Source organism: Callorhinus ursinus, unplaced genomic scaffold (genome assembly GCF_003265705.2).
Source record: "Callorhinus ursinus isolate GAN/ISIS: 27379988/994484 unplaced genomic scaffold, GSC_fseal_2.0 scaffold7, whole genome shotgun sequence".
Taxonomy (NCBI): Eukaryota; Metazoa; Chordata; class Mammalia; order Carnivora; family Otariidae; genus Callorhinus; species Callorhinus ursinus.
This window is the reverse complement of record NW_027397069.1, coordinates 37,921,880-37,945,654: the sequence shown is the minus strand read 5'-3', so window position 1 is coordinate 37,945,654 and position 23,775 is coordinate 37,921,880. Positions and strand designations below refer to the sequence as shown.

Below are 23,775 nucleotides of genomic sequence, written 5' to 3'. Positions count from 1 at the left end.
GACATGTCAAAATATGTCACCACAGATGTCAGCCACAAAATGACTGGGTGGGAAGTCACTTGGTTGGTAGTTAATATTCACCAAAATGAAATGGTTTCTAGTAATATTCACTGAGACCTCAGGGACACTGTGAGAGAAGAAGGGACTTTTATGGCTTGGATCATTAACTTTAATTAATGTTAATATTAATTAATGTTAAAGGTGTTTTATTACATTACTTGAACACCCTCAACAAGAAAAATATAGAATGGGAGAAAGAGTTATATTTTATAAAAATTCTTCTAATCAGAGTCTTAGAGCCAGTACACATGTCAGATAAATTTAAAATGCAGCATCCCATATTTGCCAAAGGGTAATCTCTAGAGAAATCAGAATGTGTAAAATGCCGTCTGATAATGTTAAATTCATTTCTGTAAAATATGATTGACTTTATAGTATAAATGCAATTATCAAATAAAGCTGTGTTGCTACTTAAAGAATATATTTATCTTGCTATTTATATGTTTCCATATACTCTGTAAATGTATATGTTGTGATTGTTAATTGTATTTCCTGTTGACATATTTTACTATTGGTTGCAAGGTATCTTGCTAGGAGTTAATTATTCTGTAAAAAGATAGGAACTTCTTGGACTGTACTGAGGAAACCGTTGAATGCTAATACAGAAAGTCAGTTTTTATTCCCCTAAGTGAATTCTAGCTGCTTCTCAGGGGTATAGATTTCAGTGTCTTATCTCAGGCTCTGGCACAATTATCTCCATGGTGTCACACAAAATTCCCATGAAAACAAATGAGGTTGTTAAGTTCAGCAGGAAAGAAAAAGAAACAGGTCAATGCTCAGAGCACAGGCTCCGTCTTCTCTCACCATTTCAGACTGCGGTGGCAATAAACGAGTTGTCAAGGTTCTCCTAATTTCAGCTTCTTAGAAAAAAATTGAAATGCTGAAAGAACCATTTATTAACCCAGTTTATTAAAATCTTTACATCTCTTTGGGTAGCTTTATATGGTTGCTTTATTCAGTAGTTTAGATATAAATAATGTTTTTTCTTAGCTAAAATTATTAAAAATCCTAACTTAATGAACTCAGTTTCATAAAGCCTGAGCGTGATTAAATGCATTTTGTCAGCACTAGGTTACTTTGCAAAAATGTGTTTAGACTTCTCACCCTGACAGCTGTTCTCTTTGCACTCTGTTATTTAAGTAATACACTTGAGGCAGGGCGACATCAGTCAAGCCATATTTGAACAGAAGAGAGAGTTCCCTGTGTTAGAATTTCCAGATGCATCATTTAACTTGAGATGATGCAGAAAGCACAGTTATTTTTTTTAAATCTTAAATTGTAAAATATATGGAATAGTTTCCTTATTCTATCAAAGTAATCATAGCCATGCCAGGTATAACTCAGTCTGCTAAATGGTAGCTTAGGCACACAATAATTAAAGTAATGGACAATGAAAGCTGCAATTTTTTTTAAAGTTTCTACACTGATCAGCCTATAAAAAAATGGATAGAAATCTCTCTCTGTCTTTCTCTCAACTTTCTCACTCTCCTTCTTTCTCCTCTCTTTCTCCATTCGTGAACTAAGTCCTTGCCTAAGCAAGGCCTGTTTATCTGAGTCATAATAAGAGATAATGGTCAAATAGTAAACTGGAGGATAAAACTTCATTTCAGAACTATCGTATGTGTTAGAAAATCAGTATTATTACATAGGAGCATGACAACTTATTAAATTATTATTTAGTAATACTGACTAAGATTTGGTTTTTTTTTGTTTTGTTTTGTTTTGTTTGTGCCAGCAAGCTTTATACTGATAGGAACAGCCTGGTCAAAAATACAGGTAAGGCCAGGGGCACATGGGTGGCTCAGTCGGTTAAGTGTCTGCCTTCCGCTCAGATCGTGATCTCAGGGTCCTGGGATGGAGCCCCGATGGAGCCAGATGGAGCCTGATGGAGCCCCACGTCAGGCCCCCTGCTCAGCAAGGAGTCTGTTTCTCCTTCTGCCCCTCCCCCTCTCATATTTTCTCTCAATTAAATAAAATCATATATATATATATACACACACATATATATGGCCAGAAACAACACAATATTCATCAATATTAGCAAATTTAAATAAAACCCTCATATTATTCAACAGTGAAACATAATGAGATAGATGTTCGTATACTGACATAGAATTAAATTTTTGAAAAAAGAAAGATAAGAAAAGACAAGTATCAGAACACTTTTTTAACAAAATAAAACTAACCCCTGGTATTTCGGCTTGTGAGGATTTATGCTAAATTGTGAAACATACAATCTTATCATTGTAAAGAGAAGTTCTGACATTTATCTTTGCTGCTTTGCATTCACCTTATTCACAAATGTAAATGAAAATATCAGGAACATTCATGTCAGAACTGTATCCCCTTATCAATGGCAACCATATAATAGCTACAGATACCAAAGTTCAGCAAAAATCAACAAAAGTTTTCTAGGAAAATGAATCAGTTATGTGGAATTCATGAAAGAATTTTATATACACATTGTTGATATCAGTGCAACCAGATGCATCCCCAAAGATTTTTGTTTGTTTGTTTTGTAATTTTTAATTCATCTTCTACCACTTCAAAAATCAGTGACTTCAGAGATGTTCTCTTCTGTTTTTCAAGATTGGCCAAGATAACTATATTGTCCAATTAACCTAGTATTCAAGAAAATCCAGGGCCAGGAACTTGAAGCAGAAATTTTCTGTAGGGGCATAAGTCCTTGTTCTAATCTAACGTGGCTCTTTTATTTTATTTTGATTTCCAGTCAGTAGACTCCTAGTTAATTGCTTCCTATAAATTTTCAGTAAATCTTATCACATTTAAAGAGATGCTTACTTCTTGTTAGTATTTAGTAAATACTGAATACTGAGTCCTGGCTCATTTCCAGTCTGTAAATTCTATTTCATGTTCTGTTTAATAGTTGAATTCCAAGACTTTGGGCATGTTTGAGCAAAGTGTGATTCCTAGGGCACTGTTATAAATGTCCTATTAATATAATTTACATATCAGCTACAATTCACTAATGCCAGTTAATAAATGTATCGATGTTTGATTCCTTCACACATGGCTAGACCACAATCACAGCCCTTTGTGTTTACTTGGAGCCATATGACGCCCACCAAAGAATTGTGAGTGAAAGAGTTATGTTATCAGCACATAGAGTGAAAAGAGGTGAGGCCCTAAAACTAATCTTTGAGGAGCTCCAAACAGGTAATAGCTAAGCCTATAAAGATGACTGAGATTTAGTGGACAGTGAAGGAAAAGATGGGAGAGAAGCGCATTATAAAACTCTGAGCAGAGAGTGTTGCAAGAGGGAAGTTGCCAACAGTGTTCAACACTGCTGAGGAATCTAATAAGATAAACTCTGGAAAATTCACATTAAGAATGACCAAGGATTTGACTGGGAAGATCCTGATTTATGTCTATTGTCTGGCCTCATTTTTAATCATTTCCTATCTACTTTCCAAAAGTGCCTGATAAGGTCAGGGAGAGCCACTTTGCATGTGGTACTGGACTGAAAGCCTAATTTATATAATTTATTTACTAAGTGAGTGGGAAGTGAGGAGGAGATCAGTCTGAAATTAACATTAAGCTTGGTAGTGAAAGAGGGATTACTACATTCTTCATCCTTTATCTCACTAGGATAAAGGGTTTCTAGGATTTTACCATCTTGCTAACTTTTTTATTTCCTCTGGTCTTTGGCTTTTTCTCTTTTGTTCCTCTTGTCAGAAGTGGAAACAATTTCATTTCTTCTCATTCAGAAAGGGAAGCTGTATTTAACTTTTGCTACATCTTTTGGCACTTGCCTAAACTTCTTACTCAGATTTCCCCGTTTTTTGTTGTTGTTTTCTTTTGTTTTGTTTTTTGAATTTTATTAAGAACTTTTTAAAAACAAGGCTAACTTTTTCAGCTGTTATGTAATAAATTTTTCCTTTATATTTTTTCCACACTGTAGTCCACACACTATCCCACACCCCTCACCATTGGAAACTCTGGGGTATAAAATGCATGGTAGTTCTTAATAACTAAGAGATTTATTCATGATAAATCAACAATCTATATGAAACAATGATCCTAGAATTGTTAGTTCTTCTTAAACAGAATTAAGTTTCAGATATTAATAAGTGGTGAACCCAGTGTTTGTGTTACAAATGAGACTAATCTTTCTATATAAGTGAATGATATTTTGTGGCATCTTATGTCCGAAGAACTAACTTATGCCCAGCTCCCCACCATCCTTTATTCCATTTCAAGGTGAATTTGGCAAGTCTAGCTTTACAGAGACTTGACTAAATGTCATAATATTATGTCTTGAGCAGAAAGTAATTCAATATGATTATTTATACAGAGGCAAGTAATATCAGCAGAACATCCTCCTTTGAAAGAATCATGACTACTGTCTGTTTTCTTATCAAACTAACTATAAATGTGTTTTTATATTTTCTTCTCTCTCTCTCTCTCTCTTTTTTTTTTTTAAGAGAGAGCAAGTGTGCGAGCGGCAGGGTTGGGGGAGGCAGAGGGAGACGGAGAAAGAGAGAACCCAAGCAGGCTCCATACCCAGTGTGCAGCCCAACTTGGGGCTCAATCTCATAACCCTGAGATCATGACCTGAGCTGAAATCAAGAGTGGGTAGCTTAACTAACTGAGCCACCCAGGGACACCTGCTCTTTTATATTGTCGTAATGCAAAGCTACTAGCTACTCTCAAGAAATAAAACAGAGAATAAACTTTCATTAGTCACTATAAGAGAGGAGTTATACAAACATATATGGATGTATGTATGTATCAGAAGTGTGTTTCTGACACTCATATGATTGATTTATTTTTCTATCTTTAGCAATATCCACAAACTATTTATTAAGTTTAGGCCCAATCTTGTGGAATACTATTTTTTTCTGTTTATTCTTTACTCTCAATACAGAGTTCATTTATTATTATAATTGAAGGTAAGCAGTTTATGATTGCCATTCATTTCTGGGTCTCCATAGTGAAGCATGTTAATAAAAATATTTTATTTCATTACATGTGTAGATAAATAAAATATGTTCAATTCAATTGAATATGTTCAATTCAAAATTTTAAAATATAACCCTTCTCAGTTTTGATTTCTGATTAACTGAAAAATTACCCCTCTTCATACATTTTTTTCTTTATACAGTTTCTATTAAAATTTCACTATAAAAATCTAGTTTTAAAATAAAGGAACACTCATCACCATGAATTTTATGTGGTAGGAAAATAATAATAACAATATTAATAATAAAATATGACAGTTCCCATTTACATAAATATTTCAAGTAGAATAAGAAGTATGGAGTTTGAATTTGGAAACCAGAATTAACCTCACTTTCGCCACTTATTTGTGTGACCAAGAAACAAGTCTGTAATCATTACTTATCCTCAGCATCTTGATCTGCAGAGTATATGATTTGCTACAATTCAGGCATAAAGATTTACTGTAAACTGTTTGAGGAACATATACTAAAATTGTTCTTATTGATCTATTTCCTATCATGTAAAATATTGCTATACTGTTACCTCATTGAAGTGTAAGATAACCACATTATAAAATTTTTATTTTGGAAGTTACAACAAATGTGTCTATACTTATGAAACATTCTAAACAAAACATAACAGCAATAATATTTAAAATGCTTAAACAAGTTATGTCATGAAAGACATTATTCCACGTGCTTCACATGTAATTACTCATTTAACATTCACAATAATTATATAAGGTAGATGTTTCTATCATCTCCGTTTAACAAATAAACCAATGCAAGGAATGTTTAATGTACTCAAGCTTACATGATTAGTAACCATCAAAAACAGGTTTGAGGACCACCAGTCTGCACTCAGCTATCAGTTCACTTCCAAGAGTTCTTAGTTTCTTAGTATATGGACATTTGTCTTGAAATGTCTTCCAGAGCCTAATGATATGCCTCGTTTATAATAAGATTTCAGTAATAGAAAATAGATATATTAATACTCAAAATACATAAAAGATTAAGGTTGATCTTTGGAGGGAAAGCAACTGCATGTTAGCATATGTAGGATGATAAAAGATTTCTGTAACAAGATATTGAGGTCTAAATTTCTTAGATAGCATGAAATTGTAGACTAGCTATAATCAAAGGCATCTCTGCACTCAGACTTACTTGCTCTTTTTAAAAACCTTTGCTCAATCTTGCTAAGGTGTTGGAATCTGAATATTGCCATGTTTTTTCAAACTAAAATAACATTTTGTATTATCAATGGAAACAGAAAGAAGTACACATACTACAAAGCAAATTTCCTAAGGGCATAATGTATCTATGGCTCAAAGGATTTTATATTTAAAGGTTTCTGACTGATTTACAATAACAGTCTATGCTTAATGAGCTAACAAAGTCCTTAAAAGCATGTTTTCTCACCTCCTGCATACAATCAGCAAATAAAAACAAAACTCCAAAGGGAAAAACAGTATTGGCCTTTTTTCTTTGTTGTGGCTGGCAGAAAATAATTGGCTTAGTCCCAATTCATAGAATGTTAATGCTGCATTTAAACAGTACATTAATGCATCCCTTCTATGGAAGAGAATTTATTGCCAGTGTTCTCCTCTTGTGAATCTCTTCTCTTTATATCATAACATAGTTGTAAATATAAGTATGGCAGAAAAAGTGGAGTAAAATTGTTTCATAATGTGTTCTCTTTTCTTATGAATTGTTTATTTTATTTAAAATCCATTAATTTGACCCTTAAATATGTGCTCAACACATAATCTATTTTTTGTACCATGAAGTAGACATCCATACACCCACAACCTAAATTTTAGCCTTACATGGTACTTGTTTTATCACATGTCTGTCCATCCATTTTATCCTAAGTTCATCTACCCAGTCACCAGATTTCTCTGATACATTTCAAGTAAATTACAGAAGTTAATACAATCTCATCCAATACTTTGACATTCATATCTTTAGCTAGAGTTCAATAGTTATTTGTAATTTTTTAAATGTAAAATTTACAAAGAAATGCACCCTGACGGTTAATTTTATGTTTCAACCTGCCATAGTGCACAGATATTTAGTCAAACACTAGTCTGGATGTTGCTATAAAGGTACTTTTTAGAAGAGATTAACATGTAAATCAGTGGACTTTGAGTAAATCGGATTACCCTCCATAATGTGGGTGGGATTCATCCGATCAGTTGGAGGCCTTAAGACAAAAAGGACTGACCTCCTTCCTAGAAGAAGGAATTCTGCCATTAGACTGCCTTTTGACAATACATGTTAAGACAGTACGTTACTTCATTATTTCCTTCCTTCCACATATTTCGGTTTTTCTTTGCTTTCCTTTTTAGCATTTTAAGGCGGAAGTATAGATCATTGAATGTTTTTAAAAATAATAACCATATAACCAAAAATATTCCCTCATGTACTCAATTAGCTCTGCACCATAAATTTTGATGTTTATGTTCATTATCTTTTAATTCAAAATATTTTCTAATTTCCCTCATATTTTCTTCTTAGATTTAGGGATTATTTAGAAATTTTTTATCTTAATTTCTCAAATATTTGATATTTTACAAGCTGTCTCCTTAGTATTGTTTTCTAATTTAATTCTATTGTGATTAAAGAAATATTGTATATGATTTCAGTCACTATATTTATTACTTTTGGACCCAGAGTATGATTAACCCATCATTAAAATACCATATAACTTTGGAAAGACAGTGAATTTTATAATTATTGGGTATAGTGTTCTGTAAATACTAATTCCATCATGGTGGTTGATAATGTTCATCAGACAATCTATGTATTTGCTGTTTTCTTGTGTGTGTTGTTAATTGGTTCTCAAAAGTGTGGTCCAGGTAGACCATCAAAAACTCTCAAAAGATCCATTTAATAAGCAAGACCAAACAATGGGTTTTAATATAGGAACACTTAAAAACATCACTGATATGGCTTCATTTTTCACATTATAATTAACTTTCAAGATACTAATACTTTCTGGCGCCTGGGTGGCTCAGTCGTTAAGCGTCTGCCTTCGGCTCAGGTTATGATCCCAGGGTCCTGGGATCAAGTCCCACATTGGGCTCCCTGCTCAGCGGGAAGCCTGCTTCTCCGAGAAGTCTCCCACTCTCCCTGCTTGTGTTCCCTCTCTTGCTGTCTCTCTCTCTCTGTTAAAAAATAAATAAACTCTTTAAAAACAAACAAAAAAGCTGTCTCCTTAGTATTGTTTTCTAATTTAATTCTATTATGATTAAAGAAATATTGTATATGATTTCAGTCACTATATTTATTACTTTTGGACCCAGAGCAAATAAAAATACTTGCTAAGGTTTGATGTAGTGTCAAAAAAGAATATCTTCCATTATCTAAAATGGTTATTAAAATATTCCTTTTATAAACACTATATAAATGTAAGGCCAGATTTTCTTCATACATAACCAACTAAACAATATAATTGCAACAGATGAATATAGAAGCTGATACAAAAATTTCCTTTATTAAATTACATGATAAAGAATTTGAAAAAAAAACTAATTACTTTATTTGACAGAGAGCACAAGCAAGGGGGGAGTGGCAGGGAGAGGGAGAGGGAAAAGCAAGCAGGGAGCCTGATGTGGGACTCAGTCCCAGGACCCCGGGATCATGACCCGAGCTGAAGGCAGATGCTTAACCAACTGAGCCATACAGGCACCCCAACCCAAAATAATACCAAACTTCTAAATTTCTATTTTGGAAAATATAGTTATGTTGTATTAATAATGCAGTATTACCTTAACATGTAAGGATTTATTGTTATTGTTTAAATAAAATAATAAATTACCTATTTTTTACTGTTATTTGATAAAATGGTAATATCAGTAGCTATAACTTCATGAATAGAATTTGTTAAGAATGTCACCAGTTCCATGCAGCCATCAAAAGGAATGAGATCTTGCCATTTGCAATGACGTGGATGGAACTGGAGGGTGTTATGCTGAGTGAAATAAGTCACTCAGAGAAAGACATGTATCATATGACCTCACTGATATGAGGAATTCCTAATCTCAGGAAACAAACTGAGGGTTGCTGGAGTGGCGGTGGGTGGGAGGGATGGGGTGGCTGGGTGATAGACATCGGGGAGGGTATGTGCTATGGCGAGTGCTGTGAATTGTGCAAGACTGTTGAATCACAGATCTGTACCTCTGAAGCAAATAATGCAATATATGTTAAAAAAAAAAAAAAGAAGAAGATAGCAGGAGGGGAAGAATGAAGGAGGGGAATTTGGAGGGGGAGACGAACCATGAGAGACTATGGACTCTGAAAAATAAACTGAGGGTTCTGGAGGGAAGGGGGGTGGGGGGATGGGTTAGTCTGGTGATGGGTATTAAAGATGGCATGTTCTGCGTGGAGCACTGGGTGTTATGCACAAACAATGAATCATGGAACACTACGTCTAAAACTAATGATGTAATGTATGGTGATTAACATAACAATAAAAAATTAAAAAAAAAAGAATGTCACCAGTTCTTTAGACCAAAATGTTTAAAAATGGATTCTTAGATTTTTCAGTCAGTTTATTAAAAAGGTGTTGCAATCTTCTGTCATTGTGGAAGGTGTGTACATATTTACGACTGATGAATTGACCCTTTTTTTTTTTTTCCTGCCAATAAATACTTTAATGAGAACCAAGGTCTGAAACATACATAGCAGTAACTGCCCTGGCCTACGCCTTCTGCTCTAGCCCAAGTCTGGGGCTAACCAACTACATTTAACCAACATTTGAAAAGAAGGCCATGTTGAATTGAATTGACCCTTTTGTAATTATGTAATATTCCTCTTTTTTCCTGTACTAGTCTTTGCCTGGATGTCTATTTATCTGATATCAATATAGCCACTTTAGCCTTATTGCTTACTATTTAAATGATATACCTTTTTTTAATCATTTATTTTGTCTTTAATCTGTATGTTTATATTTAAAATATATCTCATTTAAACAACATATAGTTTGTGTGTATATATGTGTATGTATATGTCTATACACACATGAATGTTTATATCATATGCTCTAGTCATTGGTAAAGGCACCTACATTTTTGGGTATAGTCTTCCGTAAATACTAATTCCATCATGGTGATTGTTAATGTTCATTAGACCAAGCGGGGGGGCGGGGTGCAGAGGGAGAGGAGAGAGAGAATCCCAAGCAGACTCCGCAGAGAGGAGCCCGACCCCATGACCCTGAGATCATGACCTGAGCTGAAACAAAGAGTCAGATGCTTAACTGAGCCACCCAGGCGCCCCAAGGGCACATTATATTTTACCATTTACTATTCGTCTTCTGCTGTCCCTTATTAATTATTCTTTACAGCTTCTCATGTTCTGCTTGTCTTTTGGATTATTTGAGTATTATTTAGATTTAATTTTTAAGTTATTTATTGTTTAATTTATTTTAAAATTAAAAATACACTGAGAATTCTATTTTTACTGTACTGAATTTTTTGAATCCTTTGGGAAATTGTATATTGTTATGATTATAAGTAATCTAATCTGTGAACATGCTGCTATCTGGGCCTTAATTCAGTTTTTCTTTTATGTCTTTCATAAAGTGTTTACACTTTAAACATTAATATTTTCCAAGTATATGACTGGATTTAATCATAATATATACATTTTTTTTAACCCTTTGAAATGTAATCATTTTGTTCTAGGTCTCTCTTCTCATGTGGAGGGATGTTTTTTGTTGTTTATGATGCAAGTTTTTAGAACTCTGTTTAGTTAAGTTTGTGGAGTCTCTTGAATTTCAAACAGACAACTATGTTGTCTGAAAAATAAGAGTGTATTACTTTACTAGGATTGCCAAAACCAGTTACTACAGCCTGGATGGCTTAAGTAACGGAGATCCATTTTCTCATAGTTCTAGGGGCTAGGAGTCAGAAATCAAGGTGTTGGCAGGGATTTTTTTCTTTTTCTTTTTTTTTTTTCATTTTAAGATTTTATTTATTTATTTATTTGAGAGAGAGTGAAAGCAAGAGAGATCACGGAGAGGGAGAAGCAGACTCTCCACTCAGCAGGGAGCCTGATGCAGGGCTCTATCCCAGGACCCTGGGATCATGACCTGAGCCGAAGGCAGATGCTTAACCAGCTGAGCCACCCAGGTGCCCCAGGGTTGTTTTTTTTCTGAGGACTTTTTTTCTTGATTTATTTATGGGTGTTTTCTTCCTCTGTCTTCAGATGGTTTTCTATACATGTCTGTGTCCACATTGCCTCGTCTTACTAGTAGACCAGTCATATTGATTAGGGCCCACCCTAATGACTTAACTTAGGGTCTTTTTAAAAGGAAACCGTCTCCAAATAGTCATCTTCTGAGGTAGTAGGGGTTCAGACTTTGGCATATGACTTGTCGTAGAACACAGTTCAGCTCATAACAGAGGATATCTATATTCAGGTTCTTTCCAGCTTTCTTTTGTTATGGTATGTTAGTCTATTATTGGGAGCTTATTTGCATGCAACAGATTACATTATACTTATTTCAAGCAAAGGAGTATTTATTAAAGGATATAGATATTAACATAAGAGTCTGGAAGGAATCAGGGAGGGGAAAATATCTCCCTCTCCTCTTGGTTCTTTGGGCTGGTCTAATAATTACAGGGACACAAGACAGGGGCGCCTGGATGGCTCAGCTGGTTAAGTATCGGCCTCTGGCTCAGGTCATGACCCTGGAGTCCTGGGATCCAGTCCTGCATTCGGCTCCCAGCTCAGCGGGGAGTATGCTTCTCCCTCTCCCTCTGCTCCTCCCGGCTCATGCTCTGGCTCTCTCTCGCACACTCTCTGTCTCTCAAATAAATGAATAAAATCTTTGAAAATAAATAGATACAAGACAGATTCACAGGAATAAAAAAATAACATTTAATTTCACATGTATGGTCTTATAGATACGGGCCTCGAGAAGTGACCAAAGTTGGCTGTTTACATACCTTTTAGACAAAGAAACAATAAATTTGTGAAAACTAAGAAGAAAAACTTAGGCTTAGTTACTAATTAGTGAAGAAACTAGGCAGAAGTTTGTTTACATAGATTCTCAGCTCTGACTTCTTTATCTCAGAGGTGGGGATGACGATAGAAGGATGTGGCTCCACCTCCCACTGCAGGGAGTGTACCTGTCATACAAGATTTGTTTACTGTTTTCAGGGGGACAGAGAGGAGGGTCAGAGTGTCCTGCTTGAACCAGCTGCCTCTCAAGTAACTGTAATTCAGAATAATCAGTATGCCACTTTAGCATATTTTGGAGCAGCCTGCCCTAAGCCCCATCAAAAGAAAGAAAAAAGAATTAGACTGACCTTTCAGAAACCATTTTCCAAAATGATTCCTTAAGGACATGGCTGTCTTGGAATAATTAAAAATGATGGATTTAGGAAACTGCCTCCTCAACTGCTGGATTCCTGAGAAGTTCCTTTCTACCTCGATTCTTGGTATCATTATTAATGTTTTGTAGCTACAAGGGTTTCCATGAAACTCATTTTAAAATTAAGTTTCATTGTAAGTGTCCTGATTTGGCAGAACCTATTATCAAATGTGGGACCCTAGCTGCAAAGGAGATAGAAATAATTTTAGCTTTCTAGCTTAGCATGAGAGTAAACAGATAGTATTATTATAATATTGTTATAACATTAACAATATTATATATTGTTAAACAATACTATAATAGTTCTGCATGATTATGTACACACACATTTTATTACAGAAAACTAGAATTTTATGTGTGTTTTGTAAACAGCATACAGCTGATAACAGTTTTCTTATCATGAATAAGTCTCTTTTTTTGTAATTAATATATACCTAAAATCTTATTTAGTGGTTAGCCTATTATGATTCACAGTTGGACTTGCCATTGTACACCTGCATATCCAACACACACCATGTTATTTTTTTAAAGATTTATTTATTTATTTAAGCACACAGGCAGGGGGAAGGTCAGAGGAAGATGAGGAACGATAATCTCAAGCAGACTTCCTGGTGAGTATGGAACCCAACACAGGGCTCAATCTCAGATTTTGACCTGAGCTGAAATCAAGAGTTGGATACTCAGCTGACTGAGCCACCCAGGCACCCCCACACGATGTTATTTTTTGTGGAAGACTTTATACTTTTTTTTTTAAACACAAACATGTGGTCATTTGTGTTAATACTTTATTGACATGGAATATAGAAACAGAATATTTCATATAAATTGAATGATTTACCACAGATTGATGCAACTAACACCCAGAACAAGATACATCACTCCTAGCTCTCCATTGATCCATTGCCCTTTTGCCCCCTCTTTCCATCAGTACCCTTCCCATGGGAAACTATTCATTTATTATATTTAATAGTCAGTACATTAAATATTTTGTTAATATGTTTGCATGGTATTTTTGTTTTGTTTTGTTTTTTCCCATCCTGTTTCTTTCATATGGGATCATTTTTCTTCATGCAGAATTTCTCACAAAGTTTTCCCTAGTTATGTTTTGTAGATAGTAACAATCCAGTTTCTTATAAACATGAAAATGTCTATTTTATTCTCTCATCATGAATAATAGACAATTATACAAATCTCGGACAGCCCTAACACTCTGATGAAATTATACATTTTTGTCTTCATTGCCTTTTTTCTTCAAAAATTGTCTATTCTTTTGTGGCTTTTTTTTGTGGCTTTAATTCTATGTGGAGTGATTTCTTGTTAACATTAGTTTGTTCCATATTGCTGCTCACTTTGCTTTGCAGGTTTCTTTAGTTTTGAGCAGGAACTTCTTTTTCTCTTTCATTTTGTAGTTCTCTTAATCTAGGCCCCCACTTAACTCAGTTGCTGTTAGATTCCAAAATGGCAGATTGGATCCATCGTAATAATGAGAAATCACAGATGTATTATTTGAGCTGGTGGACATACAGTTTCAATTCCTTTTAGGAGGATTTATTTTGTTCCCTCTACTTCCTCAATCCACAACTTTGTGCAGGCTTTCATACAATAATGGAAATGTCAACAATCTATATTTTTCAAATTATTCTTTCACAGATGAGAGGACCTGATGAACCAGGGACACATCTTTTCTCAGGGGTACTTCTAGTTACACTTTCATCCATGCCTCTCTTCTCTTGTACCCAGGACCCTGCAGGTTGTTTCAGCCCTTCTATGTGTTGATTACACTCCTCATCCACAGACAAAGTTCTATAGGTTTAAAAAAAAAAAAAAAAAAAAAACTTTTACCTCAGTTCTAGTTTTGTAAGGTTTAAAAAATATATTTTTAAATGTGTATTGTAGAGGTGAAGGTAAATGAGAATATCATTGGTAGTCTTCTCTGAAAGTCTTGAAATCTTTGTAAAACCACATACTAAATATATAGTAGCTCAGTGATAAAAGTCTTAGAACTTTGGTATAAATAAGTGCTTTTATAATAGCTTTAATCTTCAAAATATAACACTCAGTTACTTTACCAGCAAAAATGGGTGCATTTGGGAATAATAGAGTATTGCAATTTATGGCAAAACCATAGGAAAGTCCAACAAAAAAGGAATGTTACAAAAAAGGAGAGGGATGTTATTTTATGGAGAAGGAGGAGAAGGTTGAGGTGTTGTTTTGAAGGAAAATCCATTGGAAAAAAGCAAGAGTTCACAGTGATGACAGTTTCTCATTGGCTGAGTTGCTAGTTGATTTCTTATATGAGATCCAATGTACGTCTTTCCATGTTAGGATCTGAAATTGATAATTCCTTCCTGTTGATGATTCTTCTGTTGGGGCCTGTAATTGACAGTTGTTCCAGTAATCCATGTAAGACTTCCCCTTCCAGCCTTCCCTTCTAGTCTTCGAAGTCTATTTTGTTGAGGCTTTCCTTTATTAATTTTTATAATAGGTGTATATATGCCACTAGTTTTCAAAGAAGTGGTAAGGCATTATATCAGGCTAAAGTTTTCTGTGTTTTGTATTACTTAATACTTAGGTATTTATTCTATAGGCTATTATTTTGCTTTTTCTTATTTAAAAACCCTATTATTCTGGTATTGTTATTTAAAAAAGTTTTTCCGTTGTTAAAAATAAAAAACTGTATCTAAATTTAAAGCCCTTGCTGCATGTCTTATTCTTCTCAAATTGCCATAACAAAATACTATAGATTGGGCAGCTTAAACAACAGAAATTTATTTCCTCACAGTTTTGGAGGCTGGAAATCAAAGATCAAGTTTCCAGCCAATTCACTTTCTGCTGAGAACTCTCTTCTTGGCTTGCAGATGGCAGCTTAGTCCTCATAGAATGCAAAGAGAAAGAGTCCTCTACTTCTTTTCCTCTAAGAATGCAAAGAGAAAGAGTTCTCTACTTCTTATAAGGCCGTAGTCTTATTGACTTTAACCTTATGACCTCATTTAATCTTTTTTTTAAATTTTTATTGTTATGTTAATCACCATATATTACATAATTTGTTTTGGTGTAGTGTTCCATGATTCATTGTTTGTTCATAACACCCAGTGCTCCATGCAGAATGTGCCCTCTTTAATACCCAACACCAGGCTAACCCATTCCCCCACTCTCCTCCCCTCCAGAAACCTCAGTTTGTTTTTCAGAGTCCATCATCTCTCCTGGTTCGTCTCCCCCTCTGACTTACTCCCCTTCATTCTTCCTCTCCTGCTATCTTCTTCTTTTTCTTTTTTCTTAAAATATGTTGCGTTATTTGTTTCAGAAGTACAGATCTGTGATTCAACAGTCTTGCACAATTCACAGCGCTCACCGTAGCACATATCTTCCCCAATGTCCATTACTCCTGAAGACCCTGTCTCCATATATAGTTTTATTGGGGGTTAGCACTTCAACATACGAATTTGGGAGGGGGATACAATTCAGTCCTTAAGAGTATATTACATAAAGTACATAATAGATTAGATACAAGAAGCTTTACATTTAGGTCTGGATGAGAAGAGTATCCTACTGAGGGATTAGCAAACTGAAAATTTCCTCGGCTCAGGTCATGATCCCAGGGTCCTGTGATCGAGTCCCGCATCAGGCTCCCTGCTCCTTGGGAGCCTGCTTCTCCCTCTGCTTCTCTCTCTCTCTCCCTCTGTCTCTCATGAATAAATAAATAAAATCTTTAAAAAAAAAATTTCCTGATTATCTGTCATGGGGGTGCAGTTTTCCAAATATATAAGGACATAGTACTTATTTATTCCATAGAGTCAATTAATGAGACCATATAAGAAATTATATGAACTTGACCGTCATGTTCCTTCTTTTTTTTTTTTTCAAAGATTTATTTATTTATTTTGGAGGTGAGGGGCAGAGGAAGAGGGAGAGAGAGAATCCCAAGCAGATTCCCTGCTGAGCTGGGAGCCAGATGCGGGGCTGGATCTCACAACCCTGAGATTATGACTTGAGCTGAAACCAAGAGTCAATGCTCAACCAACTGAGCCACTCAGGTGCCCCTATCATGTTCCTTCTTATGATTTAATTCACCATTTTTAAAGATTATTCATATACCATATTAATTAAATATTTCAGAAATACAAAATAGGGTCTGATTAACTTTTCCCAGATATCATGTTATATTTGGACTTTCATTTTAATAGTGCTTGTGCTGCCATTATTAATTGTATGCTTTTAATGATACTCTTGAGTTGATGATTTGACTCCAAAGGTATTGTCAGAGTTGTAAGAATAGGTATTAAAATACAAATATGCCACCTTGTTCAGAGTCAGTGACTCAGTCATAAACTACTTTAGCTCTTTTTTTTTTAAGATTTTATTTATTTACTTGAGAGAGAGAATGAGATAGAGCATGAGAGGGGGGAGGGTCAGAGGGAGAAGCAGACTCCCTGCTGAGCAGGGAGCCCAATGTGGGACTCGATCCCAGGACTCCAGGATCATGACCTGAGCCGAAGGCAGTTGATTAACCAACTGAGCCACCCAGGTGCCCCTGCTTTAGCTCATTTAAAAAAAAAAAAAAAGCTTTTTGGGGGGCACTAGTTGGAGTTGTTTACTTAAAATGTGCTATAAGTGTAATCTTGCCTTCTGATGAGAAGTATTTGACAGATGTTTGTTAATTCTTTAACTGCCGTAGAATACACTTTGGAAATCTAAATGAGTAACTGTTAACGAAAATTTGCTTAGCTTTTGATTTGTTTTTGACATAAACTATATATCAGTTTTAAAAATTGCATTTGATATAATTAAAATAACATGCATTTTTACATTTTTGCTTATTTATTTTTGCTTAACAATTTGAGTATAGTTGACACACAATGTCACATTAGTTTCAAGTAACGTAGTGATTCAACATCTCTGTATGTTATGCTGTGCTCACAAGTGTAGTTACCATCTGTCTATTTTACTTAACAATTATTAATTATAGACATAAGGTTGCCAGTTTTTTTATTTTTTCATCTTCAAAATTGTATTGGTCTTAGAAACAATGGTGAAAATGGGACTTTTCTCTGCCCATAACTCTGTGAGGCTATATGCATGTTTTACTTTATTTTTGAAGAGGTATTATGTCTTACTGCTTTTTCATAAATATGTCACTTTAACACTTTCCTCATATATTTCATATATTTCCTTTTAAAATTTTAATTATATTGTTTCTACTAATAGCAGTTTTCTTTTATGCTTTAAGATCCATTTTTTCTTAAGCACTTTATTATGTGTCATGTTTTCTCATACTCAGTAGTAGTTAACAGTTATGATTGTATTAGAAAAAGTCAAGCCTCATTTTAAATACTCATATGTCTTAATCTTCTCATGAATCCTAGATTTCATATAGAGACACAGTATAACTGTGGCAGATATGCCAATTTTGTCCCTAGTTTCCATTCCTTCTTTTTTATTAGTAGGAGATCCACGATCTTTGAAGTGTGGTACTGTTCCTATGCAAGTACAGCATTGTCATAGACCTAATCCAACCATGACGTTCTTTTTTTTTATTTTGCTGGGAACTCAGTTTCTCATACTCCTTGTAATTAGAGGTGTCCTTAAGACCCATTTCTAGCCAATTAGTCCCAAAGGAGAGTGTGTTGGTGGTTTTCAGTTACTGCTTTCCTAACAAAAGGAACAATTTGAATCGGGAATCACAGGTGATTCTAACTCCCTCTTTTGCAAATGTCTTGCATTGTCTAAAACTACCACAGCCAACTTGTGACAATAGATTAACAGGCTTAAAAACAGAAAGAAGTACCTTCTGAGGTTGGGTATGTGATGGCATGATGAAGAAGTCAGTGCACCAGTCTTGAAATGCCTATGACCACACTTTCTATTTTTGAGAATTGTGTGTCTGTATTGCCCAAGTCACTGTTTATAGAGACACCTATTAAACATGATACAACAATGTTTTTAACATCAAACAGTTGGGTGTGTGTGTGTGTTTATTTATTAGATAATCTAGATAGATAAATTTGTATAGAATAGATAATAAGGATGAAAACTCCAATTCAGTTTAGAAGAAATGACATGAGTCAAGTAAAAGTGCTAATGTAATCTCTGTGGAAAAATATCACTATATTGGTTGTATATATTGTTTTCAGAATTAATGTTTACTGGGTTTATTTGACAGATATCTTCATTCTCTTGAATGCAGTAATGATTTCATACATAAATCAAAATGGATCAAATTTTAGACATTAAATGTGCAGTTAATTGTATATAAATTATACCTCAATAATGCTGTTAAAATATATTGAAAGAATTATGTTGCATATTACTTTCTGGTGTGTCCAAAGTAAGAACACTGGATTCATTTTGTCTTTACCTTTTATTTCTCAATTAAGGGGCATTTCATATAAAATTGAAAGATCTGAGTTAATAACAATATTCAGAATGTCATTAGTAATAAAGGCAATGAGCACTTACTAAATGACTCTTATGTGCCAAGACTGTACTTGCCTTACCTCTCATCTTCCTGTCACACAAGCAAGGAAAAGTATTATTACCTCCAATTCAGAGGTGAGAGGAAAAAAGTAAACTCAGAGAAGACAAGTCAGTTGATGAAACCACATGGCTAATTAGGTTTATCAGCTGAGTTTTCAACATAGGGCTATCAAATTCAAAACTTGTGCCTTTTTCAGTCTGTTGTTCTGTTCCCTGCATTACTGCACTCTGAAAGCATTCATTTAAAATCTGAGTACGAGTTTCATCATCTGTAAATGTGCATAATGTCATGTATCCTTTATATGGAATTATTGTGAAGACCAAATGATTTATGTGGATGCACTTGAAAACCCTGTAAAATGCTAGTCATCATCATCTAAATTCTCCTTATTCAAGTCAATGATATGTCTTGACTTTTCTTATATACCATGAATATACTCAATTACAGAGTAATTTTTTTTGCCCAAATTAGCCTTTTTTTCATGACTTTATCAAATATTTATATTTGATCAGCTCCTTGTAGAAGTTATAGAGAATCACAATAGAGCATATTCTGTACATGCAGGCTGTCACAGGTATAGACAGTAGATGAGGTATTCAGAGTTCATAATGCTGTAATTCAGGTATAGAATTAATAAATATTTGGGAATACTGTGGAAGTGCCTGCCAGCAATAGTGAGAGGAATAAGGCTATATCCAACTAAATATCTTCTCTTCAAAACTCGGTTTTATTTTATTTATTTATTCATTTTATTTGGGGAATGGGAGAGGGAGAAGCAGGCTTCCCGTGGAGCAGGGAGTCCGATGCAGAGCTAGATCCCAGGACCCTGGGATCATGACCTGAGCCGAAGGCAGATGCTCAATGACTGAGCCACCCAGGTGCCCCCAGAAAATTTGATTTTAGAACTTATGATAAAATAGGGTCATTTAGGGCACGTTGGGTATTCTATTTTTTACTTTAAGAATAGTGGGTACACCTTGTGTGGTTAGTTATCAGATTTTGCAGTTTTGATTAATTTTTGAAGAGTTGATTCATAATAACCCAATCATAAACATTCAGGCTTATAGGCAAAATGAGTAATTCTTTACTATGAGAAAATTTATTGACAGAGAAGGGATAACTTTTTTCTTCAAAGGACAAATCTGTGAAACCTCATATGGATGATTGTTTGGTGAGCTTGGAATAAACACAACATGAAATTAGAAATTTTGAGGAACGCTTCATTAAGAGCACAGTTAAACTTACCTTTTTATTTTGCTATTTACTTTACATGTATTTATTTTGAACTCATTCTATGCTCAAATTACTCTGAGGGTATAAGAGTGAGAGAAAAAAAAACATGGGACATATTATGAAAAAACCATTCCCTTCCACAGAGACCTCAGCACTACCTCAAAATTCCTTGATTTTCTACTGGAGTTACTAGGTAAAGAATGCCACATGTTAATCTTTGGGACTTTCCTCTGGTCTCCATATATGTTTTCTATCTACTTTGAGCACACTTCTTCAAATATAATAATACCATTTGCAGTGTTAGAGTCTTCTGTAGTCTAGGTAAATATGCAGTCTTCTGTAGTCTAGGTAATTGGTCTGGTTCCAGCCTAAATTCTACAACTTTATATTATATAATTCTTTCCCTGGCTCTCTAGCCTTATTCATTTCCAGTGAACTTATCCAAATTTGTAATTATTTTTGAATATTGTGTTTACTTATTTATTTTCTATTTCACCAATTGAGTCATAAACTTCTTTGTTTCTTTCAGCACCTAGAGCAGTACTTGGCATCTAGGTAGCCTTTCTATAAATGTTCACAGAATGAATGAAGAAGGAAATAATTGAACACACAATATATAATTTCTATTTTCTCCTATAAACCTGGAAGGTAGTCTGTTATTAAAAGAAGTTACATAATTAGAGTAACAACTGCAGCATGTATCCTTTTACATGCTACCTTGCATGAAGTATTTTTAATTTTCTAATTTATGGTGGGTACTTCACTGTTTTGCCCATATATTGTCTGCGTACTTTTCTTTAGGCAGAAAAATTCATGAATAATGATGCATGTCTTATGTATATGAAGAGATTTATATCTCCCAGTGGAGTTTAGATAAAGTACTATAAACTTCAATTTAAACTTTATTATTGTCCAGGGAATTCTCAACTTAAATATCATTTTCTTTCTTTTCTTTTTATTTCTCTCTCATTCTATCTAAACTCTGAGTTAAATATGTTTTATCATTTTAAGTTTATTTTGCATTGGAAGATATAAATATGAAGTTTCCCTTAGGGTTAAAAAAGATGAAATATATTAAATGGAAAATAATAAAATGAAGTTAAAAAATTTTTGTCTATGTGGCTAATCATTTAAGGAACAATTGCTGAAAAACTGCACAGCATTTTAGTGTTGTTATTTACATATGTATTCTGGAAACTTGAAAGCAGTTTACATTTATTTATAGCACTGTAGAATTATTAAACTTTCAAATCCTATGCATTGTAATGTCACAGATTAAGTGCAGGACTTACAACCTTAAGACAGGTCACCATGAATGATTAAACTTTTAAAAATTATTTGCACATATGGTGTTTTATTTAGTTTTTCCAAAAGTAGTTTTCAGTGGATATTCAACAATAATGAGATTAACCTGTGTCATGAGTTGAGCAACTCACTATACATGTTGGTTTCTATAACTTAATGGATTCAAATTGTGAGGAATCACTTAGATGAAGAATATCATGAGGTCAGGGCAGGATTAGGTCATTTCCCAAATAACTTTATAGTCTAACATTTTATAACCTTTTGAGTATTGAAAGAGATAATGATGGAGCTAAATTTATGGTCCAAGAGGCTTTGCTATACTCTGTAAGAGTTTGTGAAGTGTAATGGATATATAAACTTTTGTATTGGAGTGGGTACTTTAGAGAAGTCCTTCTAGCCTACATAGGCATTTCTATCCCAGTTGAGGTAATACCAGTATGTTAAATACAGGACATTCAACAATTTTTCTATCAAAATAATAAAAATACGTGCCTTATTGAAAAGCATGTGACAAGATGGAATTTGAATATTTTAATCCTAAAAAACCCTAAAATAAATAATCAATTCTACAACGAAGATGTTTTAAGAGTCAGTGAAGCAAGGAATGAGACATAAATCTAAGACAAGAATTCAGTTTGTTGAATGGAGAGCTTTGTAATTGTCAGGGTTAGTTTATTTGCATATGTAGAATATTTATACTCTTTATTTTTCTTGGGGGGTGGGGCAGAGGGAGAGAGTAAGAGAGAATCTTAAGCAGGTTCTGCACCTAGTGCAGAATCCGCCGTAGGACTCAGTCTCATGAGCCCTGAGACCATGACCTGAGCCTAAATGAAGAGTATGACGCTTAACCAACTGAGCCATCCAGATGCCCCTGGATATATAGACTTTTTAATAGACACTTCATATGTTGAATTAAGTTCACATGTATAATTTGCTTTTTGTGATAAATAGAATATTAGATCCCCTGCCAGATGTCTATGTCCTAATCCCTGGAAACCATGAATATGCTATCTTACATGGATAGGAAAAGAAACTTGACATATGTGATTAAGTAAGGACCTTGAGATGGAGAAATTATCCTGGAATACCCAAGTGAGCCTAATACAATCACAAAGATCCTTGAAGGATGGAAGAGAGAGACTGAAGAGTCAGAGGAGGAAATGTGAAGACAGAAACTGGGGTCACCAAGAGAGGAAGATTGGAAGATGCTACACTGCTGGCTTTGAAGTTGGAGAATGGGACCATGAGCCAAGGAATGCAGACACTATCTAGAAACTAGAAAAAACAAGGTAGTGGAATTTCTCCTAAGAGCTTTGAGAATAAAAATATACCTAATGTCCCATTTTAAGGTTTTGACCTCCAGAAATATAAAATACTAGTTTATGTTGTTTAAGCCACTTTAGTTTGTGGTAATTTCTTATAGCAGCAGTAGGAAACTAATGCACTGGATCACTTATCTGGGACAATATGAGATGGGAAATTATTTATTTACTTTTAAAGATTTTATTTATTTATCTTTGTGAGAGAGAGAGAAAGCACACAAGCAGGGGCAGAGGCAGAGGGAGAAGCAGACTCTCCACTGAGCAGGGAGCCCGATGTGGGACTCGATCCCAGGACTCTGGGATCCTGACCTGAGCCAAAGGCAGACGCTTAACCGACTGAGCCACCCAGGCCCCCTAGAACAATTTTTAAGTTGTATAAATTATATTCATGAACAAAGTGATGTCTTTCATGTGATGTCATTATTGGGCTTAAGATCACATTTCTTTTACATCATTAACTTAAAATTTGTGAGATTTTGTTTAAGTGATTAATAGGGACTCAGGGTTTTTTTCTTTTCTCTCCCTTTAGCTTCTTTAGGGAGAGAAATTTTGCTTTTTGTAATTTTCCTTTATTTTCCAGTCTGGAGTATAGATTCTGTGGCTAGAGCTGCAGCAGCCATTTTGAAATATGGTAGAAGTTTGAAGATGGGTACCTCATGCTATAGATGATGGAACATATGGAGGGAACATGGGACAGTAATTCTACCGTAAAGTTACTGAATGGCCTGGGATCACCTGTCTCTAGAGTCAGGTTCTGTAAAATAAACAAGTGAGTAAACTGTGCTATAGGATTAAATCCCACTTTCTCTTTCTTAGTAGCTGATTTCATATCTATCACATTAATTATAAAATTAAATATTTTTCTAATTATTTGTTTTCTGCTATTTGTCCTGCTAAATTATAAGCATATAATTTGTTCCATTTTTTTTTTCAATTGCTGTATTCTAGAACCAAATCCATATCTAGAGTTAGGATATTTGAGTAAGTGAGTTAACTTTTTTTTCCTAACAGAAATAATAGTTTAATAAAATATAGTTGATA

The 23,775-nt window shown here is 34.4% G+C and overlaps 1 long non-coding RNA gene across 1 annotated transcript in view; it reads left to right on the top strand.

Moving 5' to 3' along the window:
* Positions 1 to 23,497, top strand: part of LOC141373107 (uncharacterized) — a 160,833-nt gene extending 137,336 nt beyond the window's left edge. Inside the window, exon 3 of the long non-coding RNA XR_012378772.1 lies at positions 23,315 to 23,497. This is a non-coding gene — a long non-coding RNA (uncharacterized lncRNA). The remainder of the gene's footprint in view (positions 1 to 23,314) is intronic.
* The last annotated feature ends 278 nt before the right edge of the window (positions 23,498 to 23,775 follow it).